General features: G+C 44.4%; 1 long non-coding RNA gene across 3 annotated transcripts in view; it reads right to left on the bottom strand.

Moving 5' to 3' along the window:
• Positions 1 to 15,000, bottom strand: part of LOC137146427 (uncharacterized) — a 55,245-nt gene extending 40,245 nt beyond the window's left edge. For 2 of the 3 annotated variants that reach the window (XR_010917928.1, XR_010917930.1), the window contains exon 1: positions 14,868 to 15,000. This is a non-coding gene — a long non-coding RNA (uncharacterized lncRNA). Of the gene's footprint in view, positions 1 to 14,561 lie in introns of all 3 variants that reach the window. The other variant, XR_010917929.1, reaches the window with a different exon arrangement.
• Between the last annotated feature and the right edge of the window lie 4,661 nt (positions 15,001 to 19,661).

Genomic DNA, 19,661 nt, shown 5'->3' with positions numbered 1-19,661 from the left:
CATCATACCGAGACTGCAATTGCCAAGGAAAGTTTATCTTGGAGCCGATGTGGGTTCCATTGCTCCAAGTTAAATATTTCCCTTTTAAAAAAAAAAAAAAAAAGGAGAATGAGCTATATTGTGGGACTCGCAATTGCTTTCTGAAATATGAAGGGATATCTTTAAATGTTAACATTTTGTTACAGAGCTGAAGCCTTGAAGCCATGTATTTTTCTCTCAATAACCAGGGCCTTCAACATACTTTTAGAAATATTCACTTGAAAACACGCTGCCAGTTTGAGGGTGGAAAATGCATTGAAATGGCACCCATGAACTTTGTACATTTTTATTGTTGTGCACTCCATTACAGCATTTCTGAACTACGCATAGGGCCACTTTAAATTAGGCCAGAAATCCCAAGTCATAACCTCTATTGAGTTTTGAGGGCAGTTTATTTATTATTTGTATCACAGTAGGACATTATGTTATGTGGTATGCCCCACCAATCCCTGTCCCAAAAGGCCTACACCCTCACCAGACAGGACAGACACAGGAAGTATTACTATCCATTTTATAGATAGGGAATGGAGGCAGACAGATGAAAGGAAAAATTCCTGAAAGAGCTCAGCTCTCATTTGCTCCCATTGAGAATAAAGACAGCTCCGGTGTACTTTTGAAAACCTGAGCCTAAGGGTGTGTCTACACTGCACACTAAGCCTGGGTCTATGGGACCCAGCCTTGTTGACTTGGTGCTCCCAACCCCCTGTTTGAGAGTCCACATGCTGCAAAGTACACCTGGGTTTATAATTGCTAGACTCAGGTCTCACAGCTGTGCTAATGCGTCTCTACTGCACTATGCAGACCTTCTTACTCAGGTCTGGGGTTTGAGCTACAGCTACCCTGCCGAAAGACAGGGCTTGGACCCGAGTTGTTGAGGGATTCGGGGTCTGACTCCCCACTCCCAGCAGGGTCCTAAACCTTGGAGTGTTTGTTGACCTGAGACAGATGGATTTGATTGAAGGGGGGTTTAGACTCAAATGTGAGCCAGAGCCTGGACTTTGTAGGTAGCGTAGACATAGCCTCGGTGACTTGCACAAAGAGGTGGGTGGCAAAGCCAGGCACAGAACGCCACTCTCCTGCGTCCCCCTCTTGAGCCATAACCACAAGAACATCCTTCCTCTCCTGAAGTGGGATAGCAACTATTGCAGTGAAAGATCTGGACAGCAGATTTAAAGCCGCTATTGATATAGGAAATAAAAAAAGGAGAGGAGAAAAATGTAGCTTCCAGGGCATTTACACATTCATTTATCAAAAGAATGGGACACTTTATCCCTCTTTTCAAATTAAATTTTGTGTCACACACAGAATAAAAAGAAATGATGCAAGGGAACTGAAATGTAGAGAAATAAAGGATTGCAACTCAGCCGATATAGATCATAAACATATGCTGCGTAAGAGACGGGGGGAGGAAGAGAAACCCTGCTATGTCAACCATTGTTCAGCAGCTTGGTATGTTGGCTTCATCTTCCAAGGTCTCCCAAGGGTTCTTCTTTCCAGATTTTCTCTCACCCCCCTCAGGGCAAACAAAACGTTCTCCTGAGCAAGCAGTTCTAACTGCTTAACTATTAGTTTGCTAGCCAGCAGGATTACGATGTAGGTTGCAAAACAAGGGCCAGATCCTTAGCTGGTTTAAATTGGCATTGCTCCATTGAAGTCAACAGAGCGACTCCAGTTTACATCAGTTGAGGAGCTGGCCCCACAGGCCCAATTCCAGACTAGAATTCACCTGTCTATTCACTTGTGCCCATGTAAACAGGGTGTAATGCACTATGAAATTAGAATTCTCCACACACACCAGTGGTAAGGTTTTATATATACTCTGCACTTGTGTAAATAGCCACACAACATGGAAAAGAACCAGGCTCAAACTGGCTACCAACAATTCTTGTTCTGGGCCAGTCAGAAGTCGTTTGACTTGTTTGTCATGCAAAAGATTGCCTGTGGATGGAGGGCTCCTCTAGTCTTCAAAACTAGACGCTTCTTGGAAGATTGGTGCTTAGCCCAAAGCACTGGAAGTTGTTAGCATCAGATGGCTCTTTTGGGGAGGGACAACAAGGGCCGTTGATCTCAGGACACTCCACAAACACACACAGCATCCTTTCTGGTACATTAGCAGAGAATTCTAGAGCTGAGCGTGCCCAAGTCCAGGAGGTACAGAGGACTGGGTTTTCCAAGGATATGCATCTAGCACCTTTCACAAGCAATATTCACACACCATGGGTCAGATTCTTATGCCTTTCCCATGTGAAGGATCCCCGGGGGGGGGGGGAAAGGGGGGCAGTCCATTGGCATGGAAGACTGTAGACACAGAAACCAGCTGTCATCTACCTGGCACTGGTGGGAGAAGGCAGAACGGGCCAGAAATCATGTAGTTCTGGTTGGGAAGGGACCATGGCAGGGAATGCACTGATTCAGAACATCCTCTCAGCAGTCTCTTCCACTGAAGCTCCACTAAATCTACCAACCCTCCCTGTGAAGGTGTTGACAGCAGCATCCTCTGTTCTGCATTAGGTGAGCCCCATGCCAGAACTCATGAATTGGGTTCACTGTCTCTGCCAGGTGCCATCGGTTTTGAGGTGTGTTCCTCTCTCCCTGTCCAGCCCTTAACTCCGATCCTCTTTAAAACCAAGCAGAGGGGCTCTGGCCTTTTCTGCAAGTACACAAGGACCCACACTTGATTTCAGGGGTCATGACCTTTCCATGGACATAGTGAACTACATGCCTTACACTAGTGTAACATTTGGCCCAAAGTTTGTTTCAAAAGCGCTGCACAGACTAACATCATGTGTAAGTTCCAGTTCCCATGATCCAATACTTTTTGCTTTTTTCTGGTGGCTATTTCCTCCACCCCTGTTATCTCCTAGGGCTAAGTGATCTCACTGGTGCCTTTTGGGGGGGGGACTCGATAACTACATCCATCATCATCCAGTGAAGGGCAGGTTGGTAGGACCAGGGCACCTTCCGATTTGCCATTAAGACTGCTTAACAGGGTTGCTTTTTCTATTGCAACTGAAGCAACGGGAACAGAATTCCCCATTACGGGGAACAGGCTCTGCAGCTGGCACAGCTATCTGTCAGGTGGTAGTGCATGGGGAATCCCTGAAGAGGGCTTTCCATTTGAAAAGTCTCAGGCAGACGATGAGGATTTCTTTAGTGTTAATTATTCGTGTGATTTTTTGCCTTTCCTGACTTTTATCTCTGCTTTGCTTTACAGCTTTAATTGGTTTAAACAGTCTTGCTGTGAGACAGGATTCCAAGAATGCTTTGGCAAATACCATGGGCGCTGCAAAGCAGAAATGCTTCATGAGGACAAGAAGGCATGGGGGCGAGCTGCTATTTCTTTCCTATTATTGTGACTAGCTAAAGAGATTCTTTAAAGAGAAGGAGGAAGTGTGCAAAAACCAAAATCATGACCCATCAGAGGTGTCCCTCTTAGTGGGCTCTGGCCACATGAAGTGCTACAACACTCCTTCCCTTTCCTTCTGGAAATCACGATGACTGTCAAGACTCAGATTGTCAGATAAGCTCAATGCTGCTTCAAGCACTGAAAGAAATGGCTGCATTTTAAAAGAGCTCATTGCGTTGGATGTTCTTTTGAAAATCCGGCTGTGAATACCACAATTGAAGGTGCTGTGTGCTCAGCACCGTTGGGAAAAATAGCATCCCTGATTTCGGAGTGTAAATGGGAGCCGAGCTCTTTGGGTATTCTGGGCCCAGCCGCGGATGCTGAGCCTTTGAATTTAGCTCACAAGCTCTTTTGGAAAAATGTGGCTTTACTTACCTGTCAAACCTGCCGGCCTGTCTCTAACAAGCACATCACCATAGCATTTGGACACCACATGTGCCATTCGTAGCTATTTCTCGTTTTCTACCTGGCAACTTCCCTCTCTGGGGCATAGCTGAAGTGTGTGCATGTGCTTGTGGGTAGGGGGCTTATCCTAACAACACATTAATGCTACAGGAGATGCTCACACAGCAACCGTCACATTCTGTCTCAACACACAAGTCCCACCACCTCCCAGATGCTTCTGAGATTTTTTCTGGCCTGGTTAAGGAAGGGAAGGCAAGAATCCCCTGGCTGCATCCATGCTAAACCTTGCCCAGGGAAGCATAGCAAGCTGCTGCCACTCATGGAGCTGGCTGTGATCCTATTCCTTAATGGGGATTACAAGGCACTTCACTTCCATGTATGCAGAGTCAAGAAATTGCCACTTACTGCTCATCACGTAAGCAGGATTCTCTGCCTTTTGGGCTCTCCCTGTTTATTTACGCGGTTCAAGGAAGGGCTCTGCCAAACCAGCCAGGCAAGGCAGCTTTCCATTCTTGCACACAATGAATAGACTGCAATTTCCTCCTCTCTCCCGGCCTGTGTTTAATGCCGCCTTCCAGCAGTGAGTGACAGGGAGGAGGTCAGCAGAAATAAAAGGGAGGATGTTGCAGGAATGAAAGGTAGTCTTAGTTATTACAGTGCACTCCAATGAGGCTGTTAGGGGGATTGGTGCAGTCATTTCTGACATTGCTGAAACTCGTCTTTTTCTCCCTGTTGCTGTGCTGACCTGTAACAGTTTGTCCCTCTCTCTGCTTCCGTTTCTTGTCTTTCTAATCCCCCAGCTCTCAAACTGGCTGTCCCCTCTGGCCACAATGAAGACATTTTGGAAACTTATTTTAGGAAGTACAGTTCTGGGGGAACCTCACTAGTGACTGGAAGACGTTGTAAAGGACCAGGATTCTCCACCGCCTTGCATCTTGGGTCATCATTTACACCTGGGTGAGAGGGTGTGAAACGCTGCCATTCTAATTCAGCACATTTTCATGTCCAAGTGACACAAATTTCAGCAATTACATAAGGTGCAAGGCCCTGTGCAGTCAAGGCCCTGATATTTGCAAATGACCAAGGAGAGGTAGAATGACTCATTGCTGAAATGAGTGGTCTTTTGACACAAGTAGAGCTAGTTGGCAATTCCTCAGCTCAACAGCTTTTGTCAGAAAAATGCAGATCCAAAGAAAAGAAAATGTTTTGTGGAAAGCTTTTGGTTTTGATGAACTTCTGCCAAGACGCAGGCGGGTTCTGTTTGACGTTTGTCCCCTTTCCTGCCAGCTTGCCTGGCAGGCTGCTGGCAAGCCTAAGATTCCAGAGTCTGCAACTCTGGGGCCGCTTTGTCAGGCTGACTGCCTGAGCTGGAGCCAGAAGTTCAAGGCTCCTCTCTTGGCTGCAGGGAACCCAGCAGCCCCAGCTTGAGATGGGGCTCGGTGGGCTTCCAGGATCTGTGCTCCATGGGCCAGCCAGGGACAACCAGTTATTTTGTTGGGGGGCAGGGGGGAACCAAACAAACCCCCACAAATGAACGGATATGGTTTGATTTTTCCAAAACACAATTTATTGTTTGGAATTTCCTTAGCATGGGAAATTGAGAAGTTTCTAGCTTTGATTCCAATTTGCAATGAAAACTTCTTTGAAGGGTTGACATTTACCATAGAATGGAAATTCCAAGTTCTGGACAGCCTTAGCCACAAACTTCCTGAGGGACCGGCCTCAGAGCCTGAACAAGCAAAGGATCAGATATGAGAAGTTCTACTTGGTTCATTTGATTTGACAGTTATTGTTTGGCTCCATCTATGACAATTCTTTATAAAGCCCTGGTAAAAGCGCTGCAGCCTGTTTAATAAAGATAAAGAAATCTTACTAATATTAGACCTTAACAACACTTGCTATTAAAGCTTCAGAGGAGAAACCTGCCCGCCAGCACGTTGTGTGAATTCTATAGTCTATAGATGGGAAAAGATTGCCAGAGAATATTGTCCAGAAAATTTCTCCCAATTTGTAACATTTTAAACTTTTGAAAAATTTCTGATCAATTTTAGCAGATTTATGAAATGTGGATTCATGAGGTTATAAAGTATAATGGCGCTAACAGGTCTTGAGATTGTGCAAACATTTAGTTACAGATGGTCCCGGCTCTGAAAAGCTTTCAGTCTAAGTAGATGATACAAATAAAGGGTGGGAAAAAAGATTATTATTCCCATTTTACACCTGGGGAAGTGGTGCACGGATTGATTAAATAATTTCTCCCAAAGTTGCACTGGCAGTTTGTGTCTGAGCCAGCCCTAGAACAGTCAGTTGCCTACTATAATGAACAGTGGAGCTGTGAAGTGAAAGGTAATTCCACTTCACAGAGGATTTCCATATTTGAAACTTGATTTCATTCTGATTCAGAACAAAACTCCAACATTTCAAAATTTCCCATGAAAGACAATCTTGTCTGACAGGCTGGCCTGGAGCCTGGTGTGGGAGCTGGCATGAACCCAGATAGGTTTCCAATAAAAACCTTCCTGGCAGGCTGGTTTTGAAACCTGCCTGGCAGGCAGGATTCAGTCAGATCCCTAAGGTTCCGGAGGCCTTTGTGGAATCTGAACGTTCTCACAAAACAGTTCAATTTTGATGACTTGGCAAATTCTGACCAAAAAATTGTTTCACTGGAATTTTTTCCAGACAGCTCTAATGAATGGTAGTTTGACCAGCCTTCGTGGGAAAGTGTTAAATGATCCAACCCACCCTGAACTCAATGGATCTGAATCAAATCTGAATTCAAGTTAATGGGAGACTTTCCTTTGATTCCAGGGGCTTCTGATTGGATGCTTGGTGTTCATCTTCTATTAGAGAGGAAACAAAACAAACCCCCTGAACAAAAGCACCACTCAGAGTTGCGAGTGTTTGAAGTTCAGCTCCTAAAAATCACATCTGCACTCAATCATTACCTTTAGCTTTTTAAAAAAAGAGCTAAAAAAAAAAAAATCCCCTAGGGAGATCTAACTTAATTTTGTCGGTGCTTTCAGCCTTATACATACAATATTGATAGTGTACCATAGACTTCCATGCATCACATATCATTTTTTTATTACATTACATGATAGTGGACTTAGAAACCTAATATTTCAATCCTACCCTAGAATTTCCCTTCTGCAGCAAGAGAAGAGAGAGGGTGTTACAATTCATGCCCCCGACTTCATGTAAAGCTTCATAAATAGAATACTCATTTAGATTACATTACCAATCTCATTTCCTTTTCCTATGGATGTGCAAAACCACAAGGTCTGAGACAGCTACAGAAGTTTCTGATGGAAGAATTTTTATTCCCAGAAATGCTTGTTTTTTGCTGCATCAAGTGATAGGGTTACTTTTTAGGATACACAGGTTGTTTACATATGTATTGTAGGGAGGTGGGAAAAATGGGAGCTCGTAATAAACAGCTGAAAATGGCTTGATGTCTTTACTGCTATTCTAGATGCCCCTGTCTTTACAAAATTTAAGGGCCTAAATCATCAAAAGTGGGTCTCAATTTTGGGTCTCAGTTTCTGGGTGCCTAATTTGGGACACCTGACAGGGGCCTACTTTTCAGAAAGTACTGAGCACCCAACCTTTGTAAATCAGGCTCCTTTTAAGTGTCTCAACACTGAGCTACTGCATTGGCTTTAATTACCCCAACTTTAACTGGACTAAGCCCAGGGGAGGAATGGGTCCTCTGTGTGTATGGATTTTGTGTGCGCACGCTGACTAGCCTTGCAGAAATCAGTCTATAGCTTTGGTAATTTATTACCTGTAATGCGGTGGCTTTAGGGTCACCTATTAATCTAGAACTCATTGGCTCCAGACCCTTTAAATAACTATTTACTGTATAAAACCTGTTAGGTAAGATAAAGGTAATAATTTAGCATGGTGGCAAGATTACATAGTCACAATCTTCTATGTTAATTTGGTGGACTCTGGCATGTCACTCTTAACTGGGGAAGAATTTCCATCAAAAAAGCCACCTCCAATTTTTTCCAGCAGTTGCTTCATCCTCGTTTAAGTATACTGCTCTGATTACCTTTCCTGGAAGCTTGTTTGCTTGCCAATTTGTTTGCCTCTTTGAGGCAGGATCCGTGACTCTGAAATGTATTTTATTATCTTTTCCTAGGTCTTGTGACACCACGTATTGTTCAGACTCAATAGATACTTTCCTAATTTAGCTGGACCAGTCTCCAGGATCAACACAGCAGCTTGAAAAGCAATGCATTTCACCTCTGTACCATATTGTGCACCTGGATTTAAATGCTTCTCTTTGGGAGTATGGTCTGAGTTTTGCACTTTTTCCTTAAATTTTATTTTTCTGGGTGAAATAAAGTGTTTTGAAATTCAAATGATTATATTTAACACATTGTAAAGAGAGGACAAATAGGTCTAGAAGATTCAACTGATTTTCCAACTGGTGATGGCACTGCAGAAGCACATGGTCTGCGTGGGGCGAGTGGCACAAGGTATTCTGCAATAGTGACCTTTCCATCCAATACCCAGCAGCCCTGGCGGGATCCCGAGGGACCATTGCCTAATTCCCAAGTAAAAGAATGGGGTCTGCTGCAAAAGTTGGTCTGAAAAGCAGAGAAGGGGTGTGGGAGGGAGATCTGATGAGTAAGATAGATCAACGCAAATGTAATACTCCAATAAAGTGTGTTGTGTGTGCTGGGGCTGATCCAGAGAGAATAACCATCTATTACTCTTCCTACCAAGTGGCCCTAGTCCTTTAGTTCAAGGGGTAGAAGTTTATGTTCCAGAGCTAAAGGTCAAAGGTTCAAACCCTGCTGGTGGCCCATGGCAGTCAGTTATTACACGGGAAGTGGAGCAAAAGCTGTTGGTTCAGGGCAACCAAAGAGAAGCAAAGTCTGAATTGACACTTCACGGCCAGGTTTGCTCTGAAAGTTCTCCTACCTTCACAACCAGCTGCACAGCACGTGGGTGGATGGAAATGTGATTCTAGAGGACATGACAGTTGTGTCTCCATAGTTCTTCTGGGACCACATCACATAAGATCATCTATTATATATTTAGGGTTTTTGGGGGGAGGTGTGTGTATCCCACATCTGAACTAGCAGCATTAGGGAGATGTCAGCAAGCATGTGGTAAGACAAGAGTCTGGCAGTAGCTTGAAAGCATTTGGGGAAGTGGAAAAAATGAATATATTTTAAAGTGTTGAAAATCTCATTTGGGACAGGCTGTGATTGCAAGACACTGACCACGATGACACATGATGCACAACCCTGGGTGCTCAGCGACATTCTGGCTGAGTCAGGAAGAAATATATTTCCAAGTAGGAGCTCAGGCACTTTTTCTACAGAGTGCAGCCAGTCCCTTAAACACACTATTCTTTGAAGGACCAGGGCTGCCCCTGCCTGTTGCCAGAACTTCTGGAGAATGGGAGAGCGAAGGGGAAAGGAGTTCCAAGCATGTCTCCGCTTTGTCAGCTAGAATTCACAGACAAAAGAAATAGTGGACACTTCTTGACTAGATGAGCATCTCTGTTCTTTTCTCCACATTTATACTTAGATTGTAATCTTTTGGTAAGGGCCATCTGTTCTGTTCTAGAGAAGTTCTTATATCACCCTCCTCACTGTAGTCAATGAATGACAGTGGGAGATGTATGGCCAGATTTTCCTACCCAGGGTGCCGAACTCTTTACAAAGCCTGGTCACTGCTTGTGGTGCTTAAATGGGAACTACATTCTTTGGAAATATCTGGTCCGAGGCCCAGTTCCTCAAAGGCATTTAGGCACCTAACTCCCATTGGAATCAAGGGACCAAGAACCCTTGAGGATCTGGATTTAAGTGGCTTGCTCATAGTTACTGAGCAAGTGTATGGCACATTTAGGAACTGGACCCAAACCTCCCCGGTCCTAGTCATGAGCCTGACACACTAGACCCTCTCTCCACCTCATTCCATCTCTTGCACAGGGCAAACAGGAAACCCACTAGAAAAGTGATCTGCAGACAGGGTTTGCAAAAGAGGCTAAGTTATTAGTAGACAGGAGGGTATTTAATGTTGCCAGAACCATGTAGTAGTGTCCACACTCCACAGAAACACAAGGTGCAGTAGGTTCTAATGGTGCCTTGCAAAGTTAGCCAGAATGCGCAGGATTATGGTGTTTATTGTTTAATAAAAACCTACATACCAAATTCTGTTGAGGCAGGAGTCTGCCACGGGAACAAAGAGATCAGCTGCCTCCCAGATCAAGGGGAACTACCCTGAGCAGCTTCTTCCGGCCTCGGTAGAGAAACGCATGCTGGACTCCACAGCAGTAGTTCACTGAATTTCTTTTTGCAGGGAGGGAGCATAAATCTGGTAAGCTCTGACTTTCCCCACATCCACGGATAGGCCAAGGCAATTAAAACGAACCCGTTGGCTCCCCAGACGATAGGAGGCAGCTCAGGTATGGAGAGGGAGATCCCTAAATGCAATTATTTGGCATTGATAAAATATCCACAGTCCCACCCAGCAGAATTCTGCTGTCTTCACACAAAATGTTGTCCAAGCTTTTTGTGCTGTTGAGGAAACTTCTCTAAAAGGGGGGCAAGAAAATTGCTTTGCCTTCTCCACTATTTGACATTTCACATGCTTGTCGCCAAATCTTTGACAGGAGCATTAGCTGGGCTGAAGATTAATAGTTGCTGTAACTGCTGATAATGGGCTAGAAAAAAATGTGGCTAATATAGACGGAAAACAGGCTGGAGTTTTTTAAAATCACACATGGATGGATCCTAGAAACTGCTGAGTGACCTCAGCTCCCATTGCTTACAGCAAATGCTGTGGACACAGCGCCAAACAAAGCTAGCCCGTTGGCATGGACAAACACATACTTGTGACCTGACTTTCAGAGCTGGCCACAACTTTTTGAGGGTGATTTTCAGAAGCACAAATGCCACCCATGGAGTTATTCCTGATTGACTCAACATGTGGAAGCTCTTAGTCGGGAATATGAGAGCCTACACATGTAGGCTATGTCTGCACTTAAAATGCTACGGAGGAACAGCTGCAGTGCTTCAGCCTAGATGGTCGCTACCGAGAGGGGAGGGGATTGCCTGTTGCTGTAGGTAATCCACCTCACTGAGAGGCAGTAGGAGGTTGAGAGAAGAATTCATTAGGAGTCAGACACCTAAGGGCTTGTCTAAACTTGGAGGTGGTCCTGGTTAACTAGTCCTGATAAACTCTGGGCTGGTCTACCTGAAAACATATATCAGCATAGCTACATCACTCAGTGGTATGAAAAATCCACACTGCTGAGAGAGAGCTGTGCTGACCTCACCCCAGTGTAGACACCTCTCAGTTGACAGAAGAACCCTTCCCTTGGCACAGGCAGTGTCTACACAGAAGTGCTACAGTAGTGTGGCTGTGCTGCTGAAGCAGTTTAAGTGTAGACACTGAAGCCAGGGATGGCTACTGGCACAGATTATAGGAAGCTGGAACTAAGCTCACATACACACATTGGAAGTATCCCCATCCAGTGATTTCAGCTGATGTTGCAGTGCTCAACCCCTCTGAAAACATCAGGCCTTTGGAGTCCACCTGCATGGTTTTGAAAACCTCCCACAGGGCGCTGAGAAGCCCCAATTTTCATTCACTTCAAGGCTAGTTAAAGGCACTCAGCGCCTTGTAGAGGACGAGGAGTTTAGCAACTCAACAAGGAGGGGTCAGCGCTGGACTGAGCGGCCACTCCAACACCCCAGTACACTGTAATGGGTGTTGGTGTGCCACTGCCTTCGACTGGGTGGTCTCAAAGGCCCGGCGTTGTGGCACGGCATGCCGACTACTGTACAGCAACTGCTGGGCCAGAACCCCTGAGCTGCTGTAAACCCTGGCACAGATCACCCAGAAGCGGCAAACCATTAGAGGGTGTTACACTGGCACAAAGCTGATGCAAGAGGAGTCCACCACGATAGAGTGGTGCGGTGGGCCCAGTGCAGTCCTATGCGGGTCAACCCTTGCCGCCGAGGAATAATTTGCACGTCATGTGTCAGCACGGATGAATGAAGCCCATTATGCACAACAGCTCTCTACTGCTCTTTTTCTTTGCCCGTGCTTCACCCGCAGCGTGTCACTTGCTGGTTGATTTCTACTGTATATAAAAATACCCGGCAGCAGTTGTCAGGGCATATAGGCGTTTCCGTCAATAATGGGTTACTCTGTCCTGCCACACGTCCAGCAGGCAGGAAATAGACGCTTCTCCAGCATATGGACCTAGAATGTTATTAAAGCTGGACGATACAGTGTGTAAGGTACATAACGTATCACTCCTGTTGCTTCTATATTTCTGCCTTTACTTTGCTTCTGGACCCACTGAATATGTCCCTAGCCTCAGCCTGTCTGGGATACTGTTAATTCTGGAGTCCCTATTACCGAGCTCCTTCCCCTCCAAGTGGGTGACGATTATTAATTTCACTGGCTATGCTTTTATCAGCTCCTTCCTAGTCCCTCGGGGCTACAAAATATTAATTCACATTTATACTGTCAGCTCAGCTGCCCAAGAGACTGTGTGGGCTCTGTTATAAATTGTTTTTTTTATTATTATTAATGCTTCATGCATGAGGTTAAAAAATTCAATAAAGGCACATAGATTGGGCGGATCATTTGTAGAGTATTATTATTATTATTTGCATTAGACTGGAGCCCCAACCATGGGCTTGGACCCCATGTTGCTAGGCATGGCACAAACACAGAGCAAAAAGACAGTTCCTGCCCCAAAGGGCTTACAATATAGCAGCTGCCTCCGTCTAGGCACCTGTTTGAAACGGAGGGTGGAACACTTACACCACCAAATAATCTGCTCTATAATGCTCTTTGCAGAGGCCCCGGGGTGGCCTGGGTCCTGTTGGCGTGTCTGCAGCTCCCCTATGTAGAGACAGGGCTATCTATTTAAACCCCATACCCTAGCTATGGAATGGCACAAGGTGTCCTGCAATCCATTTAAGTGGAGTACCCTGACTAAAGAGAACAGATTTAGCAGCACATGGTGGACACTAGTAATGTGGGATGTAGACATGCAATGATATCCAAAGATGACAAAGTTAGGTAGGGCAATGATAAGCAGTAAGGGGTGACCCTAGCAGGTCTAAATTAAGCAGATGTCTCAGTCTTTGCTATCAATGGGCCAGAGTCAAATTATGGCCCTTGATGTCAATCCTTATTGGAGAACCATCAAAGAAAGGAGACTCATCTGTGTCTGTGGGAGGGTGAGGTGGAGAAATGCCACTGGAGCCTTAACCCTTACTGCTAGATACTTTAACTACTTACCCAGCCCAAGGGGAGGATTTACACCTGCTTTAATCTGGGAGAGTGCAGTCCTAAAACTGACTACAGCAGAGAGGTTATCAACAGAAAGGGGACCCCATGGCACACCACAGAGACTGCATATTGCTCTTTGTGTAATAATTACTTGGATTAGCAACCAAACCACCACACACGGCCCGCGATATGGGGAAGGAGAGAGAACGATACGGAATGTCTGGCATTGCTCACACCATCCTGTGCAGAAAAACCCAATGTCTTAGTCATTATCCTCACCAGCGGTGATTGACATTCTGGTGTCCCCGAAGACAGACAGACAGACTGGGATACAGCTTTTATAATGAGTTACGCTGATACCCACTGGGGGTCATACATATTTTTAAAAGTTTTAAACCCTTTTTCTTATTTGAACTTTCACACCCCACTACTTTTGGGGTGCCCCATTTTTCATAGGCTAACACTTTAGTCACTCAAACACCATAACGATTTATCATTAGCCCATTACTGACATCCGATGTCTACAAAACCTCCCCAAAATGCTCTAACCATCTCACACTAGCATATTGCAGTATAGATTTGCTAAATATCAGCAGTTTAAGACACTTACTTCAAGCAGCATTCTGTCTTAGGACATCTTGTGATATAGGGTCATTGCTATCTTGTAACTCATTTATCAATTTACTGGTAATTTACTGCTTATGAAGGTTACTTGCTTGCTTATGTCAAGTTTTTCTTTAGGCCTGAGGCCTTGTTTGCTAAATGTCTTACAGACCTGAAGGCCCTGTGTTACAACATTAATTAATGCTTATCTGCCATATCTATAGCCTAAACAGACCTGATATTCTTTATCTGTGGCTACACCACTAGAGAAAGGGAGTCACCAAACCACAAACACAATCCAGAATTCCTGCTGGAGATTGGCAGATTTTGGAAGGTGAAGTCACCCCAGCCTGACCCCGTGGTATAGTAAGTAAAGGGACAGATTATTTTGTCTACACACTGGTGGTCTTAGCCACTGCTGCCTTGGACCTTGTGCAAAGGGCTTGTAAAATCTTCTGCATAAGTGAAGAATTTTGATTTAGCACCTTTTTAAAGAACCCATGTGGCAGAAATGCAAGTGATTCAACAGGGGGATCAGATTCCCTGTTGATCAGCACCTTGTGTAGTCATTTATCCCTCTGCAAAAGTAAATGCAAAGTGCATATAAAATGCTACCATTCTGATTAGGTAGCATTTCACACCCACTTTGCACTCATACCGTGTGTGGCCATTTAGATAAGACACTGGGAAATCAGGCCCAGGTTCATGACAGTGGAGAATAAAACCCCTGATATTTTTTTTTAAATCTAAGGATCTTTTGTGAGGTGGGGTAGACAGTATTTCACAATTTAAATTGTTTCACTTTTTTTCCTCTTAGTGGAATCTATCCTACCTGGATTACACAGCTCTCCAGCCAGCAGATCCTCCATAAAACACACCTATACAAGTTACACACCTAGAGAAGTGGGTATCCCTCTGCTCTCCTGCCCATTCAGGTCAGTAATGGTGATTCACCCTCAAAAGTTACAGCTTGCTACATTTCAATATGTTCTCCTGATTTAGAGCAGCTGTAGGACTCCTTTAAGGCAGCGTCAGGGATCTATGCAACATCTTATGCTGTTTACTTGCAGTGGCATGAGAAGATTTTGACCCCTTATCACCTTGATAGCTAGCAGGACAAATAAACCAAGCTACTCACAGTTACAGGAGGCTTCTCACTAGACATTCCTGAGGAACACCCACATTGAACTTAGCCTCTTCCCAGACTTATACCTATTGATTCTAATTTCCCCTGTTAGGCTCACCACGTCAGGCTCAGTCTTTTAGAAGGCTGTCTGATGAGCAAAGGCTAACAACAGCTAATTGGGTCTCAGTGGTTGTTGTGTCTTCCTTGGCTTCTTTTAAAGGCACCATTACCTGAAAATCAGAGGTTTCACAACAAGCCAATCCTGGTGTGACGTTAACCCATTGAGGGAAAGGGGTTCTTGGATTGTACTAACTCAGGAACATCTTCTATATAAAATCCCTCTCCCTGTGTTTGCTCAGTGCCTAATTCAATGGGTTCAGTGCAAAAACCTTGTTAGGGTGCTTAGGCACCAACACAACATCACAAGCTGATTCAAATGTTGGGCCAGACAATGGTCTCAGTGATCCTGGTGTAAATCTGCAGTAACTCCCGTGAAGATCCACCAGTTTTACATCAGCGTAAGGGAGATCAGAATCAGACCTGTTGTCTTGAAAATACTAGTAAGTGGCATTCACTGACACTTACATTTTTCCTTGTACTCTACATGCTATTGTTCTGACATAATGGAATCTGAAATATGTTGTCTTATAATACAATTGTTTTGACAAACGGTGCTAACATGCATTATTGTATTCCCTACATGAGCGTTTTGCATAGAATGCCCTAACTCAGGACTGAGTTTAATTACAATGCTCAGACTTCATGGATTAATATTAGGATGAAAATGAAACACTTAAATTTTTTATATGTGGTGCCACACAGAAATAGACAAACCATTACATCTCAACCCTAGTACAATCATTTCCTCTACTGTGCAGTTGACTGCATTTCTGCTATTCCAAATGCAATATATTTATGTCAAAGAGTACTGCAAATGTCTATTGTATCAATCAGATAGTACATGGCAAACTTCTTTACAACTATAGAAAATCAATTTTTAATATACTACTAGAAAAGAACCAAGTGCACTGACTATAATGCCTAAAACCTTTTAGCACTTCCCTGTTCTCTAACAGAAGCACAACTGTCTACTTATCTGTCTATCGTAGGGTTTCCTATAGCACCCATCACTGCAGTATCTAAGCACTTTGAAATAGCTGTGAGTTGGAAGTCAATTCTGGGAAGTGGCATTCAACTGAATATAAGTGTCTCACTTTGCTTCAGAATCCACATACCGTGTGCATGATGCATATCCTGTGTACAGTACAATAGAGAGATGCGGGTCCAGGCTAGCAGAGAATTCCTTTTTCCAAGGAAATCAATGGGAGTTTTGCCACTGACTTCAAATGGATTGGGGTTTGGCCCGGCGAACGAAGGAGTTCTTTTCCTACTGGAACAGAATAATGATTGATCAAAGGGTATCATTTGCAAAAGTGCCTAGATGATGTAGGAACCAAAGTCCCATTTTTCAAAAAGGACTTACACATTAAGGGCAAGATTTTTAAAAGGTATTTATGCACCTAATGGGATTTTCAAAAGCACCGAAGAACCTAGCAGCTGTTGAAATCAATTGGAGCGATGGTCCAGAGTGCACAGGTAGCTAGGCACCTAACTCCCATTGATTTCAGCAAATTAGGTGCCTAAATACCTTAGGGCCAAGGTTTTTAAAAGTGTTTAGGTGTTGCTGTTTCGCTCACCATTGCTAGGCCGAAGGGACTTAGATGGCTAAATCCCAGTTTCACAAGTGACTTAGGCCCTGATCCACAGATGTAGTTTAGGCTTCTAACTTTCATTATCCAACTCTCACTGGAACTTAAGGTATGTCTACACTTATGGTAGCATCTACATTCCCTGCTGCAGGAGCCTTTCCCCTCTGCCTGAGCCTTTCACTGAGACGTGCAGCTATACATGTAGTGTCTGTATTATACATGTCGCTGTACGTAGTGCCTTAGGCTCCTAAGTGGCTCTGAAAATGTTACTCCTAACAAGGCAATTGCTGCCATCACATTGTTCATTCTGCTTATGTGTTTTGCCCCTTCCTCTTCTGTGTGTCTGTCTTGTCTATTTAGATCAGTGTTTCTCAACCTGGGGTTTTAGAGGGGTCGCAAGTGCAGAGCTGGTATTGGGGGTGGCAAGAAAGGCAATTGCCTGGAGCCACAGGGGCGCCATGAAACTAAGTTACATGCCTCAGCCCCGTGGGTGTGGGACTCAGGCTTCAGGGGTACAGTAGTTTGGAAAGGTTAAGAACCACTGATAGATTGTAAGATCTTTGGGGCAAGGACCATCTACTATTCAGTGTTTGTACAGAAGCTAGCACAATGGGGCTGTACTCTTGGTTGGCTCTCAGGCATTATTGTAATAAACTTGATTAATATATAATAAATACATAATAAATAATCATAGCCCTTGTCCAGGATCCTGTCTCTGTCAGTGACATGAGAGGAATCTCTGTTATAGCACCTAACTGCTATACTACATCATGCAGTAACATTTCTTCCTGGCTCCAGCTGTGACTGGTTTATCTCCTGAAAAACATGAGGGCTGATTGCCTTTGTCATTTTTTTCTTAGCGCAGATGTTATTTTTGTTCCTCTAATAATAAGAATAATTAGGACTTTCCTAGCAGGGTTTAGCTTCAAAACTCTAGAGAAGCATTAACTTCGAGCACGCTTCTGAGGTGAGTATTAGTAGACCCATTTTGACAAATGGGGAAACTGAGGTACAGAGAGGGGCAGTAAGTTGCTAAAGAACACCGCTACGAGGTAGAGCAGTACTAGCTCCATTTTACAGATGATGAACTGAGGCACAGAGAAACAAAGACCCAGAGCCTCAAAGGTATTTAGGTGCCTAACTCCCATTGAAATTAATGGAAGTTAGGTGCCTAAAATACCTTTGAGAATCTGGGCCTAAGAGATTTGCCCAAGGTCACACAGGCAATCTGTGGCACAGAATGAACTGGAGTCAGTCCTTCCACGTCACAGTCCAGTGCTTCAGCCCCCACACCAATCTTCCTACGTCTGCATTTGCAAATTCAGATTTTGCAGACTTGTCAGGTGAACGCCCATGTGTTTTGCAGATCCAACTTTGGCATCTGTATTTGGAAATTTAGCTCATCTTCTCTGCTCATTTCAGGGATGCAACAGGATGGTGCATGAAGCATAAAAGTTTATGCAGCATGGCTTAAAATAATTAGATGGGGAGAAAGAAAATGACTCCATAGGATGTATTTTTCATAAGCAGTGGGAAAATTGGCAGCCAGCTGTTCTTGCTGAATCCTTTCTGTGGCTGAAACAGGATGTAATTAAGCCTATAATCTGATACTGTCACCTGAAGGATCATTGGAAAATTAGAGAAATCTTCTGAACTAGGCTCTGTGGATTATTATGAGGTTACCATTTTTGACATTGTGCAGTATAGACGGGCCCTGAAATACCTGCAATTTCCCTCAAAAGAGCAGTGGGTGATTGTGTAACTGGATTCAGGGCCTGACTCTAAACTGTGTCCCGAAAGAGGGGACAGCCAGGAAGAGTGCTGTGGGCTTTAATTGGCCTCCAGCCAGCCAGAGCGCCTGGGTGGGGGGTTAGCTTGGTCCAGCCTCAAAGTGACAGCTTTTTGTGTAGTACCTGACTCTGATACCCACTAAAAATTCCCACTGAAATACCACAGTCCATTCACTGGGCAGTGAGATGCAAATGCATCTGTAAGCGGCAGCTTCGGAGACATTTATAGCGACTGATGGTCAATTGTTAACATAAAAGACAATAAAAAAGGAAAAGCTGGCCAAGAATGATAACCTCATTTGCTTTGATTAACAGATTCCAAGATTCCTGTTTATGAAAACCTAGGCTCAAAAGAATAACACGGTCATCGTACACATGCATAATGAGTGAAGTTTGCCCAGATCAAATAAAATAAATAAAATACCATTATTCATTCTTTGTTATTATAGTGATGAAAGCCCCAGCTGAAATCAGGGTTGCATCATGCTAGGCGCTGTACAAACACATAGTAAGAGTCAGTCCCTGCTTCAAAGCAGAGACTATGGGGCAAAGGCTGGAGAAAGAGAGAAGCAAAATCCCCATTTCACAAACAAACAGGCAACGGAGAGAGATGAAGTGAGCTGTCTAACCACAAAGGGAGTTTGAGCAGAGCTGGGGATTGAACCCAAGTCTCCTGAGCCCTTTAACCTTAGGACCATCCTTCCTCTCAAAATATTTGTGAGCTGGGGACGGAGTTTCTTAGCCACCTGGGGGCAGCCTTTGAAGCATACCTGTCTTACTTTATATATTTATGATACAGCAACTGTCCTGCTGACTTGCCATTTGTCCGTGGTCTGGTTCCTTGATCTCCCTTAACTTCATTTTCCCTATCACAAACTAGGGATAACAACATGAGCCACCCTTACAAAGGTTAATCCATTAATGGTCACAAAGTTCTTTCCCATGGGTTCCAATAATGGTAATTAACGCATGGCCCAATATGATGACAGCAATGACAGCCGTTGGGGAGTGCAATGCAGTACTCAGAGGCTGAGTATACATCAAGGGCATGTCTGCACTTGAAGCAGGGGATGTAATTCCTAGTTTGAGGAGACATACCCGCACTAGCTCAGATCAACATGCTCAAAATGGCGTAGCTGAAGCAGCAAGAGGGCTAGCTGCCCTGGTGCGATCCTGTCCGAGATGCTAGGCAGGGAGGCTAGCAGAGTGGCTAGCTCCTCCCACCACTGTGGCTACTCTATTTTTAGCAGGCTAGCTCAGTCAGAGTCGGTGCCGGCGCGTCTACTCAAACTGGGATTTATACCTGC

The sequence above is a fragment of the Emydura macquarii genome, unplaced genomic scaffold (genome assembly GCF_026122565.2).
Source record: "Emydura macquarii macquarii isolate MOO-44397 ecotype Brisbane River unplaced genomic scaffold, CSIRO-AGI_Emac_v2 contig_450, whole genome shotgun sequence".
Lineage (NCBI taxonomy): Eukaryota > Metazoa > Chordata > Testudines > Chelidae > Emydura > Emydura macquarii.
The sequence above is the reverse complement of the archived record's forward strand: the minus strand, read 5'-3'. Positions and strand labels throughout refer to the sequence as shown.